The 14,689-nt window shown below is 41.8% G+C and overlaps 1 long non-coding RNA gene and 2 other non-coding genes across 3 annotated transcripts; all 3 read left to right on the plus strand.

Moving 5' to 3' along the window:
* The first annotated feature begins 3,890 nt into the window (after positions 1-3,890).
* LOC129645625 (uncharacterized) lies at positions 3,891-5,255 on the plus strand. The gene is made up of 2 exons (XR_008711458.1): positions 3,891-4,191; positions 4,948-5,255. It is a non-coding gene; the product is annotated as an uncharacterized LOC129645625 (long non-coding RNA).
* On the plus strand, positions 4,796-4,868 carry TRNAT-CGU (transfer RNA threonine (anticodon CGU)). Its single transcript has one exon. It is a non-coding gene; the product is annotated as a tRNA-Thr (tRNA).
* Positions 5,256-11,714: 6,459 nt separating the features above from the next.
* TRNAI-UAU (transfer RNA isoleucine (anticodon UAU)) lies at positions 11,715-11,808 on the plus strand. The gene is made up of 2 exons: positions 11,715-11,752; positions 11,773-11,808. It is a non-coding gene; the product is annotated as a tRNA-Ile (tRNA).
* The last annotated feature ends 2,881 nt before the right edge of the window (positions 11,809-14,689 follow it).

The raw sequence follows: 14,689 nt of genomic DNA on the forward strand, positions 1-14,689 counted from the left end.
ATCTGGCTAGGCCTGTGCCTGCTATGGAAGGGATGCTATATGACTTTCTAAAGCTAGGTTGTAAAAGTTGATAGAAACTTTCAATACTTTTCTCTCAAGACATTTGTCCCCAGAACCCAACCACCATACTGTGAGGAAGCCCAAACTAAGCTACAGGGAGAAATCACATGGAAAATACCTGAGGACTCCAGCCCACAGCCAGCAACAACTGCCATACGTTTGAGTAACCCATTCTTCAGATGATTTCCTGCTACTGGTCTTATAGTCTTCCACTTGAGTTTCCAGAAATCACAGAGCAGAGACAAGCTGTCCCCACTGTGCTTTGTCCAAACTCTGTGAGAGCCAACAAATGTGTAGAACCCAAATAAATGATAGGTGTTAAATTAAGGCATTAAGTTTTATTATGATTTGTTATGTAGCAATAGTTAGGTATGGATCAGTCTTGGTCCAATCAGGAGAGAAAAACCAATAATGACAGGGAAAGTTGTTTATTTTTCCAGTTTAATTGAGATATATTTGACATATAATACTATATATATGTTTAAGGTATACAACATAATGATTTGATATATGTATATATTACAAAATGATTACCATAATTAGTTTAATTAACATGTAACACCTCACAAAGTTACAAATTGTTTTTCTTTGTGATGAGAACTTTTAACATCTACTCTCTTAGTAACTTTAAAATATACAATATAGTATTGTTAACTACAGTTGTCAAGTTGTACATTATATCCCCATAAAGTATATTGCTTATAATGAATAGGGAAAGTGTAATATATAGAATTGTTAACTAAAGAAGGGGTTGGAGAAACAAGGAACTGATAAGTAAAAAGTAAAGCAAATACTATTGAATATAAGAATAGCAAATCACTACCCTTAGGACTGCTAAAGCACCTTAGGAAGTGCCCGCTCACCCATGGCTGAGATAAAGCACAGAAGGAAGAGCCCTCTATACTTCACCCTACTCCTAGCTAAGATCAGACCTTGATGGGGAAGGCTTGGGCATGATTCACTGAAGAGCAGAGAAATATCTGTAGGGTTGTGCCAGCAGAACTTGCTTGAAATCTGCCCTCTGGAACTTGCTGAAGATCATTCTTCCAGTGTTTCTTGGAAAATTCTTCCTGGAGAGGCCTCTCACTGAGAGCTCTCCACTAGAAAACACTCAAGGGGGATGCCCGCCAGGGGAAGTTAGTGGCTGCTGCTGGCTGCTGGAGCCTGAAGCAGGGGAAAGCCATGCCTTTGTAGGAGGTAGGCCCTGGGGAAGCAGCAGGCCAAGTAATGCCTGGGAACCAGGATGCAAATCCCCCTTCCTCCTGCAATGATTCTCCACTATTCTCTACTGCAGAGCTTTGGTGCCTATTAAAAGAAAACTATTTAAAGGATTCATACCTATTTCCACAAAGCAGGCAAAAAGGGTGAACTTGGGACTGAGAGACAGGAAATTCATGAGGAGTAGTGGATAATGCAAATTTTGTTACCTAAAAATGGGAACAAACTCTATAGCATGTGACTTTGGGGCTGGACAGCAGGCAGAAACTGGAAAGACCTTGAAAAGATGTTACTGAAAAGTCCTGAAGACAGTTTCTTCCTGTTGCCTGTCTCACCATATTTCACTGAGCTTATGCATTTCTTTAGGTGCAAGAAAATCAGAGGTGAATACTGTACCTAAATATAGGATGAAATCTGTGAAAACTGCAAATCACAGACATTCTGGGAGTTTCTGATCTTTCTTGAGACCACATTCCTTTCTTCTCTGATACTCAGGTGATGAGGAGGAGCTTCAGCAGAGAGGCCCTCCTGGAAAGGCAAGTTTAGGATTATGGAGAATCTGAACAAACTGGCTCCTCCAGAAGGCAGGAGGTAGACTTTTCATCCAAGAAGTTTAGGAAGTTGCTGATGAGTAACAGTGATAAAATTGACCTCACATTTCTTTCACTCCCCTCACTCTCAACTTCATTAATATGCCCATTTCCTGTTTTGTTGTGTTTCTCTATATTTTTATTTATGACACTCTAGATCATAAGAGATCAAATTGTCAACATTTGTTGGATCATAGGGAAAGCAAAACAATTCCAGAAAAAACGTCTACTTCTGCTTCATTGACTACACTAAAGCCTTTGACTCTATGCTGCTGCTGCTAAGTCGCTTCAGTCGTGTCTGACTCTGTGTGACACCATAGACGGCAGCCACTAGGCTCCCCTGTCCCTGGGATTCTCCAGGCAAGAGCACTGGAGTGGGTTGCCATTTCCTTCTCCAATGCATGAAAGTGAAAAATGAAAGTGAAGTTGCTCAGTCGTGTCTGACTCTTAGCGACCCCATGGACTACAGCCTACCAGGCTCCTCCATCCATGGGATTTTCCAGGCAAAGTACTGGAGTGGGGTGCCATTGTCTTCTCCATTTGACTTTATGGATCACAACAAACTGTGGAAAATTCTTAAAGAGATGGGAATATTAGACCACCTTACCTGCCTCCTGAGAAATCTGTATGCAGGTCAAGAAGCAACAGTTGGAACCAGACATGGAACAACAGACTGGTTCCAAATCGGGAAAGGAGCACATCAAGGCTGCATATTTTCACCCTGCTTTTTTTTTTTAACTTATATGCAGAATACATCAGATGAAATGCTGGTGTAGTGAAGCACAAACTGTAATCAAGTTTGCCAAGAGAAATATCAATAACTTCAGATATGCAGATGATACCACCCTTCTGGCAGAAAGCGAAGAGGCTCTAAAGAGCCCCTTGATGAAAGTGAAAGAAGAGATTGAAAAAGCTGGCATAAAACTGAACATTCAAAAAACTAGAATAATGGCATCTGGTCCCATCATTTCATGGCCAATAGATGTGAAAACAATGGAAACAGTGAGAGACTTTATTTTCTTGGGCTCCAGAATCACTGTAGATGGTGACTGATGTGAGAGTTGTACCATAAAGAAAGCTGAGCGCCAAAGAATTGATGCTTTTGAACTGTGGTGTTGGATAAGACTCTTGAGAGTCCCTTGGACTGCAAGAAATTAAAACCAGTCAATCCTAAAGGAAATCAGTCCTGAATATTCATTGGAAGGACTGATGCTGAAGCTGAAGCTCCAATATTTTGGCCACCTGATGTGAAGAACTGACTCATTGGAACTGACCCTGATGCTGGGAAAGATTGAAGGCGGGAGGAGGAGGGGACAACAGAGGATGAGATGGTTGGATGGCCTCACTGACTCAATGGACATGAGTTTGAGCAAGCTTCAGTAGCTGGTGATGGACAGGGAAGCCTGGCGTGCTGCAGTCCATGGGTTGCAAAGAGTCGGACAAGACTGAGTGGCTGAACTGAGGTCATAAGAACATTATTTTGCCCATATATGACTTTGGAGAGAGGGAGGTAGAGTGTGTTACTTTTTTACCCAGTGAGACCTTTAAAAGAGCAGGCTGACTGGCTTTTCATAGATTCTGCAGCCTCTCCTCTGAATGATGGGAGAGCTGTATTCCAGATTGGGACCAAAGCATAGAAACTGGATTCCCCACTTCACCAGTGAATCTTATTTTGCTGAGTTGTTTTTAATGAGTTACTTGAATTTGCTGGCAGTCGGGTTGCTTTTGGTTTTGCTTTTTGTTTTTAATTAAGAGTCATTTTTTTAATGAGCCAGCTATCAAATCCTGAAAGTAGACAGGAAAACAATCCTTGCTTTGTATCAGGAGCACAGGGTCTCTGATCTGGGACTGGAGACCTAGGATTTGTGGTTGAGTTTTCTTCCTCACCAGGTCTCTTTACATTATTGTTGTTGCTGGTCTGAGCTGAGTCCCTAAACAGGCTGTATGTGTGTGTGTGTGTGTGTGTGTGTGTGACCCTCGCAGCCCGTGTGTGTGCTCAGTGTCTGACTCAGTGATCAGTGTGCTCATATTTATATGTGTGTGACTTTGTGTGCTCAGTGTGCTCCTGTCTGACTCTTTGAGACCCCATGGACTATAGCCTGCCAGGCTCCTCTGTCCATGGGATTTCCCAGGCAAGAAGACTGGAGTGGGTTGCCGTTTCCTTCTCCATGCAGTTCCTTTACCTGGGTGGAAATTAACAAATTTTCTGATATCTTTGCCACAGCTCCTTTAGACAGAGTTTTACTATTTGGATTTCAGCCATACTCAGCGGGGAAGGAGAAACATAGCACTTTCTTTATGCCCTGGATCGAGGCTTTAAAAGGTATTTCAGCCTCAAAGACAAGGCTACAAACAGGCAGAGCCTCTCTTCCGCTTCATTTTCAGCGAGGTCGCTCTTCGGGGGTCCTTCTTCACCTCATCCTTATCCTCAACTATCAGTCTCCTTTCTGAAAACTGATATCGAGGAATTTGAGACAGATCTCGCGTGCTTTCCCCCAAGGCTGTAAGAAATTAAGCCTGGAAAATCAGTGCGGAACATACTGCAGAGCAGAAGGCGTGCCTGTAACTAAAATCAAGTGGCCCCGTGGCCCTCACCCGGAAACCTCGCATCATAGCGATGGGCAAGCTGTTCATTCCCCACTCTCGTCAACGTGCAACCTCTGACCCTCGACTGCTCTGATTTTTCAGGCAAAACTCTCAGTGGTGGATTAGGGGTCCTATATTTCCTTTGACAAAAGCCAATCGAACATGGTGTTAAAACTATCAGAGAGTGAGGGAATTTGTTTGCCCACAGATCAGAAAATAGAAAAGGGGTTGACAGTAGGGTGTCAAATTTTCCAGAAACGAATCAAAATAAAGCAACGAAACCCTAACAATTTCAATATATAATCTGCTTTAAGACAAGGAGTTAAAAACTAAACTAATGGGGCTCCGTAGCTCAGGGGTTAGAGCACTGGTCTCGTAAACCAGGGGTCGTGAGTTCGAATCTCACTGGAGCCTTGGAGCGTTGCTTTTAGAGAAAACACATGACACAAATAAAGTTGCTGTGATATATGAATTCTTGATATCTGAAATTCAGGTGTGGAAAACCTCATTTGAAATGCCACCAATACAATTAATACCAATATAAGCTTTTTGATGTGAAGAGCCGACCCATTGGAAAAGACCCTGGTGCTGGGAAAGATTGAAGGCAAAAGGAGAAGGAGCGGCAGAGGATGAAATGGTTAGATAGCATCAGTGACTCAACGGACCTGAGTCTGGGCAAACTCCGGGAGACAGTGAAGGACAGAGAAGCCTGGCATGCTGCAGTCCATGGGGTCGCAAAGAGTCGGACACGACTTAATGATTGAACAACAACAAGCCTTTTAATAAACCAGTTTCTACTGTGATTCAATTTGTTGTAACCTGGAGTCCTGACTAACTTAGGTGCTATAAGCCTAAAGAGATATTGTAATTATCGATTTTATCATACTTACTTAATGGAGTCTAAGCTTCCTTGAAGACAGGAGTCATATCTTGCTTCATATTGTATCTCAGAGCTAGATATAACAATAGAAAACTCAAAAACTGAAAAAGCAAAGAGAATAAAGACTGAAAAAACAAAACCAGAGTGTTCAAGGGTTGCAGTACAACTAGAAAAGATGTAATATGTAAGTAAGGGGAACTCGAGAAGGAGAAGAGAGAAAGTAAGAGAAGAAATATTTGAGAGAATAATGACTGGGAATTTTCCTAAAATTAATGTCAGACACCTAACCACAGGTTGAGGAAGCTCAGAGAACACCAAGAATACATAATAAGACTACAACTAGCTACTTAATTTTTAAACTACAGAAAATAAAAGATAAAGTCCTGAAAGAAGTTAGAGGGAAAAACATCTTACCCATACAGAACCAGAGATAAGAATTATATCAGACTGCTCCTCAGAAACCATGCAAGCAAGAAGACAGTGAAGTTAAAAATTTAAAATCTTGATTGGGGGGAGGGGAGGGAAACAACCCAGAGTTTTGTACCCTGCAAAATTATCCTTAGGAATCAAGAAAAATACTTTCTAAAACCAACAACACTTTAGGGAATTTGTTGCTAGACTACCTGCCTTGCAAAAACAATCAAACAAACTAAAAACATGCTAAAAGGACTTCTTAAGAGGGATGGAAAAAAAAAATAAAGGTCAGAAACTCAGGTCTATATAGACAAAGGAAGAGCACTGAAGGAGAAATAAGTGAAGATAAAATAAAAACTTGTATTTTTCTTATTCTTAATTGATTTACTATATAACAGTTTATTCAAAATAATAGTATTAACTAAGTATTTGATTATGCACGCTTATTTATACACACCTCTCTCTATATATATTTGCTTGTGTATGTCTGTATATATGTGACATGAATGACAGCAATGATACAAGGTACAGGAGAGAGGAATTGGGATTATTTTGTTGTTATAATGTATTCACGCTATTCAGGACATGATATAGTGCTATTAGTGTTATCTGAAAGTAGACTTGGGTTAGTTGTAAATATATATTGCAAACTACTGAAAAAAGTAAAAGAAGTGTAACTGTATGCTAAGATAGGAGAGAAAATAGAATCATATAAATGCTCAATTAAAACCTCAAAAGTGTAGATGACAAAAGTAGGAAGAAAGAACAAGGATAGTAAATAGAAGCCAATAATGACTTAGTAAATATTAATCCAACCACATCAATAATTACTCTGAATATTAATAGTCTAAGTACGTCAATTATATAAGGGAGTTATTATCAAGAAGACAAGAAATAATAAGTGCTGGTGAGGGTGCGGAGAAAAGGAAACCCTTCTGCACTGTAAGTGGAAATGTAAATTTATGCACTCATTATGGAAAACATCATGGAGGCTTCTAAAAAAATTAAAAATAGAACTACCATCACAATTCAGTTGCTCAGTCGTGTCTGACTCTTTGCGACCCCATGAATCGCAGCACGCCAGGCCTCCCTGTCCATCACCAACTCCCGGAGTTCACTGAGACTCACGTCCATCGAGTCAGTGATGCCATCCAGCCATCTCATCCTCTGTCGTCCCCTTCTCCTCCTGCTCCCAATCCCTCCCAGCATCAGAGTCTTTTCCAATGAGTCAACTCTTCGCATGAGATGGCCAAAGTACTGGAGTTTCAGCTTCAGCATCATTCCTTCCAAAGAAATCCCAGGGCTGATCTCCTTCAGAATGGACTGGTTGGATCTCCTTGCAGTCCAAGAGACACTCAAGAGTCTTCTCCAACACCACAGTTCAAAAGCATCAATTCTTTGGTGCTCAGCCTTCTTCACAGTCCAACTCTCACATCCATACATGACCACAGGAAAAACCATAGCCTTGACTAGACGAAACTTTGTTGGCAAAGTAATGTCTCTGCTTTTGAATATGCTATCTAGGTTGGTCATAACTTTCCTTCCAAGGAGTAAGCGTCTTTTAATTTCATGGCTGCAGTCACCATCTGCAGTGATTTTGGAGCCCAGAAAAATAAAGTCTGACACTGTTTCCACTGTTTCCCCATCTATTTCCCATGAAGTGATGGGACCAGATGCCATGATCTTCGTTTTCTGAACGTTGAGCTTTAAGCCAACTTTTTCACTCTCCACTTTCACTTTCATCAAGAGGCTTTTGAGTTCCTCTTTACTTTCTGCCATAAGGGTGGTGTCATCTGCATATTTGAGGTTATTGATATTTCTCCCAGCAATCTTGATTCCAGCTTGTGTTTCTTCCAGTCCAGCGTTTCTCATGATGTACTCTGCATATGAGTTAAATAAGCAGGGTGACAATATACAGCCTTGACGTACTCCTTTTCCTATTTGGAACCAGTCTGTTGTTCCCTGTCCAGTTCTAACTGTTGCTTCCTGACCTGCATACAGATTTCTCAAGAGGCAGGTCAGGTGGTCTGGTATTCCCATCTCTTTCAGAATTTTCCACAGTTTATTGTGATCCACACAGTCAAAGGCTTTGGCATAGTCAATAAAGCAGAAATAGATGTTTTTCTCGACCTCTCTTGCTTTTTCAATGATCCTGCAGATGTTGGCAATTTGATCTCTGGTTCCTCTGCCTTTTCTAAAACCAGCTTGAACATCTGGAAGTTCACGGTTCACATATTGCTGAAGCCTGGCTTGGAGAATTTTGAGCATTCCTTTACTAGCATGTGAGATGAGTGCAATTGTGTGGTAGTTTGAGCATTCTTTGGCATTGCCTTTCTTTGGGATTGGAATGAACACTGCCCTTTTCCAGTCCTGTGGCCACTGCTGAGTTTTCCAAATTTGCTGGCATATTGAGTGCAGCACTTTCACAGCATCATCTTTCAGGATTTGGAATAGCTCAACTGGAATTCCATCACCTCCACTAGCTTTGTTTGTAGTGATGCTTTCTAAGGCCCACTTGACTTCACATTCCAGGATGTCTGACTCTAGGTGAGTGATCACACCATCGTGATTATCTAGGTCGTGAAGATCTTTTTTGTACAGTTCTTCTGTGTATTCTTGCCATCTCTTCTTAATATCTTCTGCTTCTGTTAGGTCCATACCATTTCTGTCCTTTATCGAGCCCATCTTTGCATGAAATGTTCCCTTGGTATCTCTAATTTTCTTGAAGAGATCTCTAGTCTTTCCCATTCTGTTGTTTTCCTCTATTTCTTTGCATTGATCGCTGAAGAAGGCTTTCTTATCTCTTCTTGCTATTCTTTGGAACTCTGCATTCAGATGTTTATATCTTTCCTTTTCTCCTTTGCTTTTCGCTTCTCTTCTTTTCACAGCTATTTGCAAGGCCTCCCCAGACAGCCATTTTGCTTTTTTGCATTTCTTTTCCATGGGGATGTTCTTGATCCCTGTCTCCTGTACAATGTCATGAACCTCAGTCCATAGCTCATCAGACACTCTATCTATCAGTTCTAGGCCCTTAAATCTATTTCTGACTTCCACTGTATAATCATAAGGGATTTGATTTAGGTCATACCTGAATGGTCTAGTGGTTTTCCCTACTTTCTTAAATTTAAGTCTGAATTTGGTAATAAGGAGTTCATGATCTGAGCCACAGTCAGCTCCTGGTCTTGTTATTGTTGACTGTATAGAGCTTCTCCATCTTTGGCTGCAAAGAATATAATCAATCTGATTTCAGTGTTGACCATCTGGTGATGTCCATGTATAGAGTCTTCTCTTGTAGTGTTGGAAGAGGGTGTTTGTTATGACCAGTGCATTTTCTTGGCAAAACTCTATTAGAGTTTATTAGAACTACCATATGATTCAGCAAATTCACTTTTGGGTATTTATCTGGAACTTGAAGGAAATATCCACTTTGATGAACTAAATCAAGTTGACCCAGAGAAAGGAATCCAGAGAGATAAATACTCCAAACTTTCTGTCTTGTCTCATTCTGTTTGCCCCCTCAATTGAAACTCAAGATGAAGTTGCAGGCCAGGGGAACCCAAATTGTGGTCAGTGCAGGCCATACTTCCATAGAAAAAAGAGCAGGCAGAAATCAGAAGATTTTTTTTTTTTAACATTAACAATCCCAAGCACTTGGCTTTCTATCTACATTTTTCTTCATGCACATGATTTTATGCTTATAATGCCTACATTGTGTTAATAAAAGTCAGTTTAATATCCAGTGACATATTTATTGTGAGTCTTGTAAGTTTTCATCTCTTAAGAATAGTTCCAAAGATACTGGTTCTTCTTGTCTAGATCCAGACTTGGAATACAGCATGTGAGTGCTAAGATGAGGTTTATATAAATCACTTAGAACAATGTCTGGCCCATGATAAGCTCCATCCAACTTGTGGCTGCTATTGTTGTTTAGATGAATGCCCTCTAGAGGTTCAGGCAGAGCTAGAGGACTATGTGGTGGGAATGTAGGAGGAGATCATGTGGTGAGATGGTCATTACTAAAGGGCTATGTCGCTTCTCACTGCTCCTTACTTTAAGGTATGTTTTAAACATACGTAACAATCCAGTTTAAAGAGATTTAAAGAAAGAGGAATGTGCCTTGAACTAAAGAGCCCCTTGATGAAGGTAAAACAGGAGAGTGAAAAAACTGGCTTAATACTCAACATTCAAAAAACTAAGATCATGGCATCTGGTCCCATAACTTCATGGCAAATCGAAGGGGAAAAAGTGGAAACAGTGACAGATTTCATTTTCTTGGGCTCCAAAATCACTGTGAATGGTGACTGCAGCAGTGAAATTAAAAGATGCTTGCTCCTTGGAAGGAAAGCTATGACAAACCCAGACAGCATATTAAAAAGCAGAGACATCACTTTGCTGACCAAGGTCCATACAGTCAGAGCTATGGTTTTTCCAGTAGTCATGTATGGATGTGAAAGCTGGACCATAAAGAAGGTCGAGTGCCAAAGAATTGATGCTTTTAAACTGTGGTGTTGGAAAAGACTCTTGAGAGTCCTTTGGACAGCAAGGAGATTAAAGTAGTAAATCCTAAAGGAAATCAACCCTGAATATTCATTGGAAGGACTGATGCTGAAGCTGTAGCTTCAATACTTTGGCCACCCAATGCAAAGAGCCAATTCATTGGAAAATACCCTGATGCTGTGAAAGATTGAGGACAGAAAGAGAAGAGGGTGACAGAGGATGAGATGGTTGGATGGCATCATTGACTCAAAGGACATGAGTTTGAGCAAACTCCAGGAGATAGTGAAGGACAGGGAAGCCTGGTGTGCTATAGTCCATGGGGTCACAACGAGTCCGACACGACTAAGTAACTGAACGAGCAACAAAGATCCAGTACAGCAATGCAACAGACGCCGAAATATGGAAACAGTTCTCTCCCCTCACACTCCTTCCTGCATCTGAATGGGGATATTTGGTCAGTTGATATGAGTCCTGTTTGTTAAGTCCCGTGTGGACAGGATAGTCAGGCTATTCCATTATTTATACAATTCTCCTTCTCACTGACAGGAATTATTCCACAAAAGCCTAAAAGCCTCATATCTGGTATGTATGTGCCAGCTGCGATTACTCTACGCCAAATACAAACAAGCAAACTAACAAACAAAATTGGCCTTTATAATGAGATGCCCCAGGCAGAAAATGAAGATACTGTGTGGGTAAATTGGGTTTGCCTCTACTCTACTGGGTTGTAGAAGCAAACTACCTGGAATGAACCTCGAAAGAAGGTCGAAGCTGGTGGAGGAGCAGGGTGGGAGTGGGGGTGGGGGACACCACCTTGATCTCTGTAACATTCGGCACTTTAAGGAGCCGTTTCCTCTCTGGTTGTTTTCCCACAGGAGATGCCGGACCAGCCGGCTGGCTGTATGACTTGGAATGAGGTTTGCAAGCAGGCTCGGGAAGGATTTAGGGGAACCTGGAGGCACAGCCCGGAGATGCTGGACAGCAAGGTGGATAGTACCGCCAGAAGCGCAGCGGGTGCTGGGAAACCCGCTGGGCGAGTACAGGGCTGGCTCTGCTTCTCTGGGTCCTGATCTGGTAGGAAGCATCACGGACCAGCCAGCGGTGCGCAGTGACGCAATACCTCAGTCAAATAGCTCTTGTCTTCCACGGAAATCGTTCCCTTCTTGGAGTCAAGGCGAGGGGGAACCGGAGTTCGCCCGCCCTTTCTCCTCAACCTTCTCTCGGGGCTTCTGAAACGAGCATCCCTGAACCCCTAGGAAATGCTGATCCTCGCGGGCCCAGAGGAAGTATCACAAACACGCTTGCGGGAGAGATGGAAGTGTCTCTGCCAAGCCAGCCGCGGCTGAGGAGGGTGGGGAGAAGAGGGTCCCCAGCAGTGCGGCGCGTTCCCGCTCTGCTTGTCTTGGGGAGCCGGCGCGCCGGTCGCTCGGGGCTCTGTAGAGTGCGCACCGAGAGCTAAGAGAAAGCATGCTCCAGTGGCGCAATCGGTTAGCGCGCGGTACTTATACAGCAGTATATGTGCGGGTGATGCCGAGGTTGTGAGTTCGAGCCTCACCTGGAGCATGTTTTCTTCCCTTTATGGTTTCAGTCTCTTTTCACTGTAATGCTTTCTTCTCTCCTCTTTAAAGATAAAAGCTTAGAAGAGGCAGTTACATTTTCCAAGGTGAGAACGCAGATATTCCCATGATTAAGGAGAATATTTGGTCGTTTTCAAACACAAAAAAATCACAAGCCGAAAGGAGGCAAATTGAGCTCGTTCAGGCATATTCGATTCTCCTCTGTCAGGAGATCCTAAAGTCAGATTGTACAGCTTCGAATGAGTCTCCCTCATCCTTTCTTCTCTCCTAGTATAAAACCATCCCTCAGATCTTTGGGAACTGAGCACGGAAGAGGACAACCTGGGTCTTACGTTCTGCCATTTCGTGCAGCCGTCACAGGGGCTCACGAATGACCAGAAGCTGCGCTCAGGCATCTTAACGTTGAGTTCCATAAGACATGCAGTGAGGTTGCTGAACTTCATCTGTGAAATATAAATGTGTTTGAGTCGAGCTCCACCGCCTACTTTACATAAACCAGACTGGGGAACAGAAATTTATCTCCCCCTGCAATGAAACATAGGTAGCTGTGTATGTATTTCTTCCTAATGTCATCAGAAAATAAACGACCTTGTTTGGCAAACGACATTCATCTGGAGGTAGTGTCTGAAATAAATGATCGTATATTGCTCTACTTTTATCCAGTCTCTCCTGGATTTCATTGTTTCACAGGGCCCTCCTTCTCTTGTGTTTCTTACGTATGGTTGTAGCCTACAGTTTCATCTCTATTTTTTCCTCATCTACTGATATACACATTTTTGTATTATATTCATTCCCTTAATTACAGCATCTTTCCAAATACTGATGATTTTAAGATTTCTTTCCCATCCAGTCCCCTCTTTTGAATCAAGACCCATGCATCCTACTGCCTACAGGATATTTCTGTTTAGACATTCTTGCAAGTCTGTAACACCAACATATGGGGAAATCATCAAACTCAAATCCACTCCCTCTCCTGTGCACTTTGTCTCAAAGGCAGCCATTCAGCAAATACTTGATGCCTGCTTTTTGGCAGATCCACTCTAGATGCTGAGATTACTATAGTGGAAAAAAAAATCAAATCTCTATCCTCTAGAACCTAATTTCTAGTAGGGAGAAATAAACAATGAACAACTGAACATAAATGTATTTATATATAGTTAGAGAAAGTGGTAATAAGTTTATAGCGAAAAACAAAAATAGGATAAGAGGGATCAAGGATACCAGGGTTAGCAGAGTGCTATGTGATATAAGGTTGTTAGAGAAGGCCTAAGCAGTGACATTTAAGCAGAAACCTGAAGGAAATAAGGGAGAAAGTCTTGGATATATATGGTGAACGACAGGTACAGGCAGATGTAAGAACAGAGGCAAAAGTCAAGCTATGGGAATGGCGCCAGAGCATAGTTAGAGAAGAAAAAGGAAAAGAGGTCGCCCTGGCACATAGTAAATCCTCTACATATGAATCTTCAAGTTGCAGAACTTTCAAAACTGCCAATATGCATTTGCTTGTCCAGTCACATGAGTTAGTTCACTTGTCTGGCTTACATTGTCACATGCGTGCATCCTCTACAAGTGGTTGTGCTTTTGTGTATTTTATTGTACAGTACTGTATAGACTACAGTATCTTTCTTCCAAGTCTAGGGGGTCCAGAAGCAAGTGAAAAAGCATCAGTGCTGTATCTGGTACTGCTAAGAAGCACCAGGAATTGGAGGCCCAGAAAAAGGAAGAAGAGAGAAGAGGAAGAAGTAACTGAAGAACTGAAGTGATTCATGATGCAGGAAATGGCAAGGGAGTTTTCTTTATCTGAGGAGGCACTGTTAGCTTTTGAGCACAGGACCTGAATCTATAATGATACACAAAGGATGTAGCAGCCATTCAGAAAGCAATACTGTGCTACAGTGTCATTTATGGTGAGAAAAAAAGAGCTACTACCCAGATAGATCACTGGATCATCTTTTAAAAGAGGGTAGATAGAATTGAATTCAGCAAGGAATCAGAACTTTTGTCTTCAGTGTCAGGCATGAGTGACACTGCACCTTGCCCTCCATCTCCTATTGCTGACAATCCTTCAGCTCTACCGTCTCCCACTCCCTCCCTCCTCCAGTCAGTAGCTCTTCTTGCCTGTTCACTCCATACCAGCCCCTGAATGCCAGCTGTTGTATTGTACTACTCTACTGTGAGATTAAAATGTCTGTTTTATTTTTTGTTTGTTATGTATTATTTGTGTGAAAAGTATTATAAACTTATTACAGTACAATACTATATAGCTGATTGTGTTAGTTGGGTACCTAGGTTAACTTTGTGAATAAACTGGACTTATGGACGCAGTCCTGTAATGGAAGTTATTTGTATGTCGGGGACTTACTGAATTTTTCAACGGAAGAGCCTCTTTAATACTTTTTGAAACCTAGTGCCTGACATGATATTACATAATACTAGTTAATACAGTGACCAAATGATGTTTGAGGAAACAGTGTGAAAATAAAATTGCCAGAATCACAAAGAATGTCTCCAGGGGTTATTCCTGTTTCCTGTAGTGATCTCTGGCCAGTCAAGGGCTGGATTGTCTCTGATTCCCATGGCTTGATTTGGGAACTCTGTGATGACTCTGATCACACCAATTTCTGTGCAGCTAGCGGTTCAAAACAGAAAGCAACAATACAGTTCTCTAACGTTTCCTTTAAAGCAAAATGCATTTATTTAGGATGCACTAGGCATGAGGAGTTTTAGTTGTAGCATTCAAATTCTTAGTTGTGGTTTGTGGCATGTGACCAAGAATCAAGTCAGGGCCCCCCGCATTGGGAGTGTGGAGTCTTACCCCTGGACCACCTGGGAAGTCCCTTAGGTCTCTTTTATGGTAAGACATTTAT

The sequence above is a fragment of the Bubalus kerabau genome, chromosome 3 (assembly GCF_029407905.1).
Source record: "Bubalus kerabau isolate K-KA32 ecotype Philippines breed swamp buffalo chromosome 3, PCC_UOA_SB_1v2, whole genome shotgun sequence".
Taxonomy (NCBI): domain Eukaryota; kingdom Metazoa; phylum Chordata; class Mammalia; order Artiodactyla; family Bovidae; genus Bubalus; species Bubalus kerabau.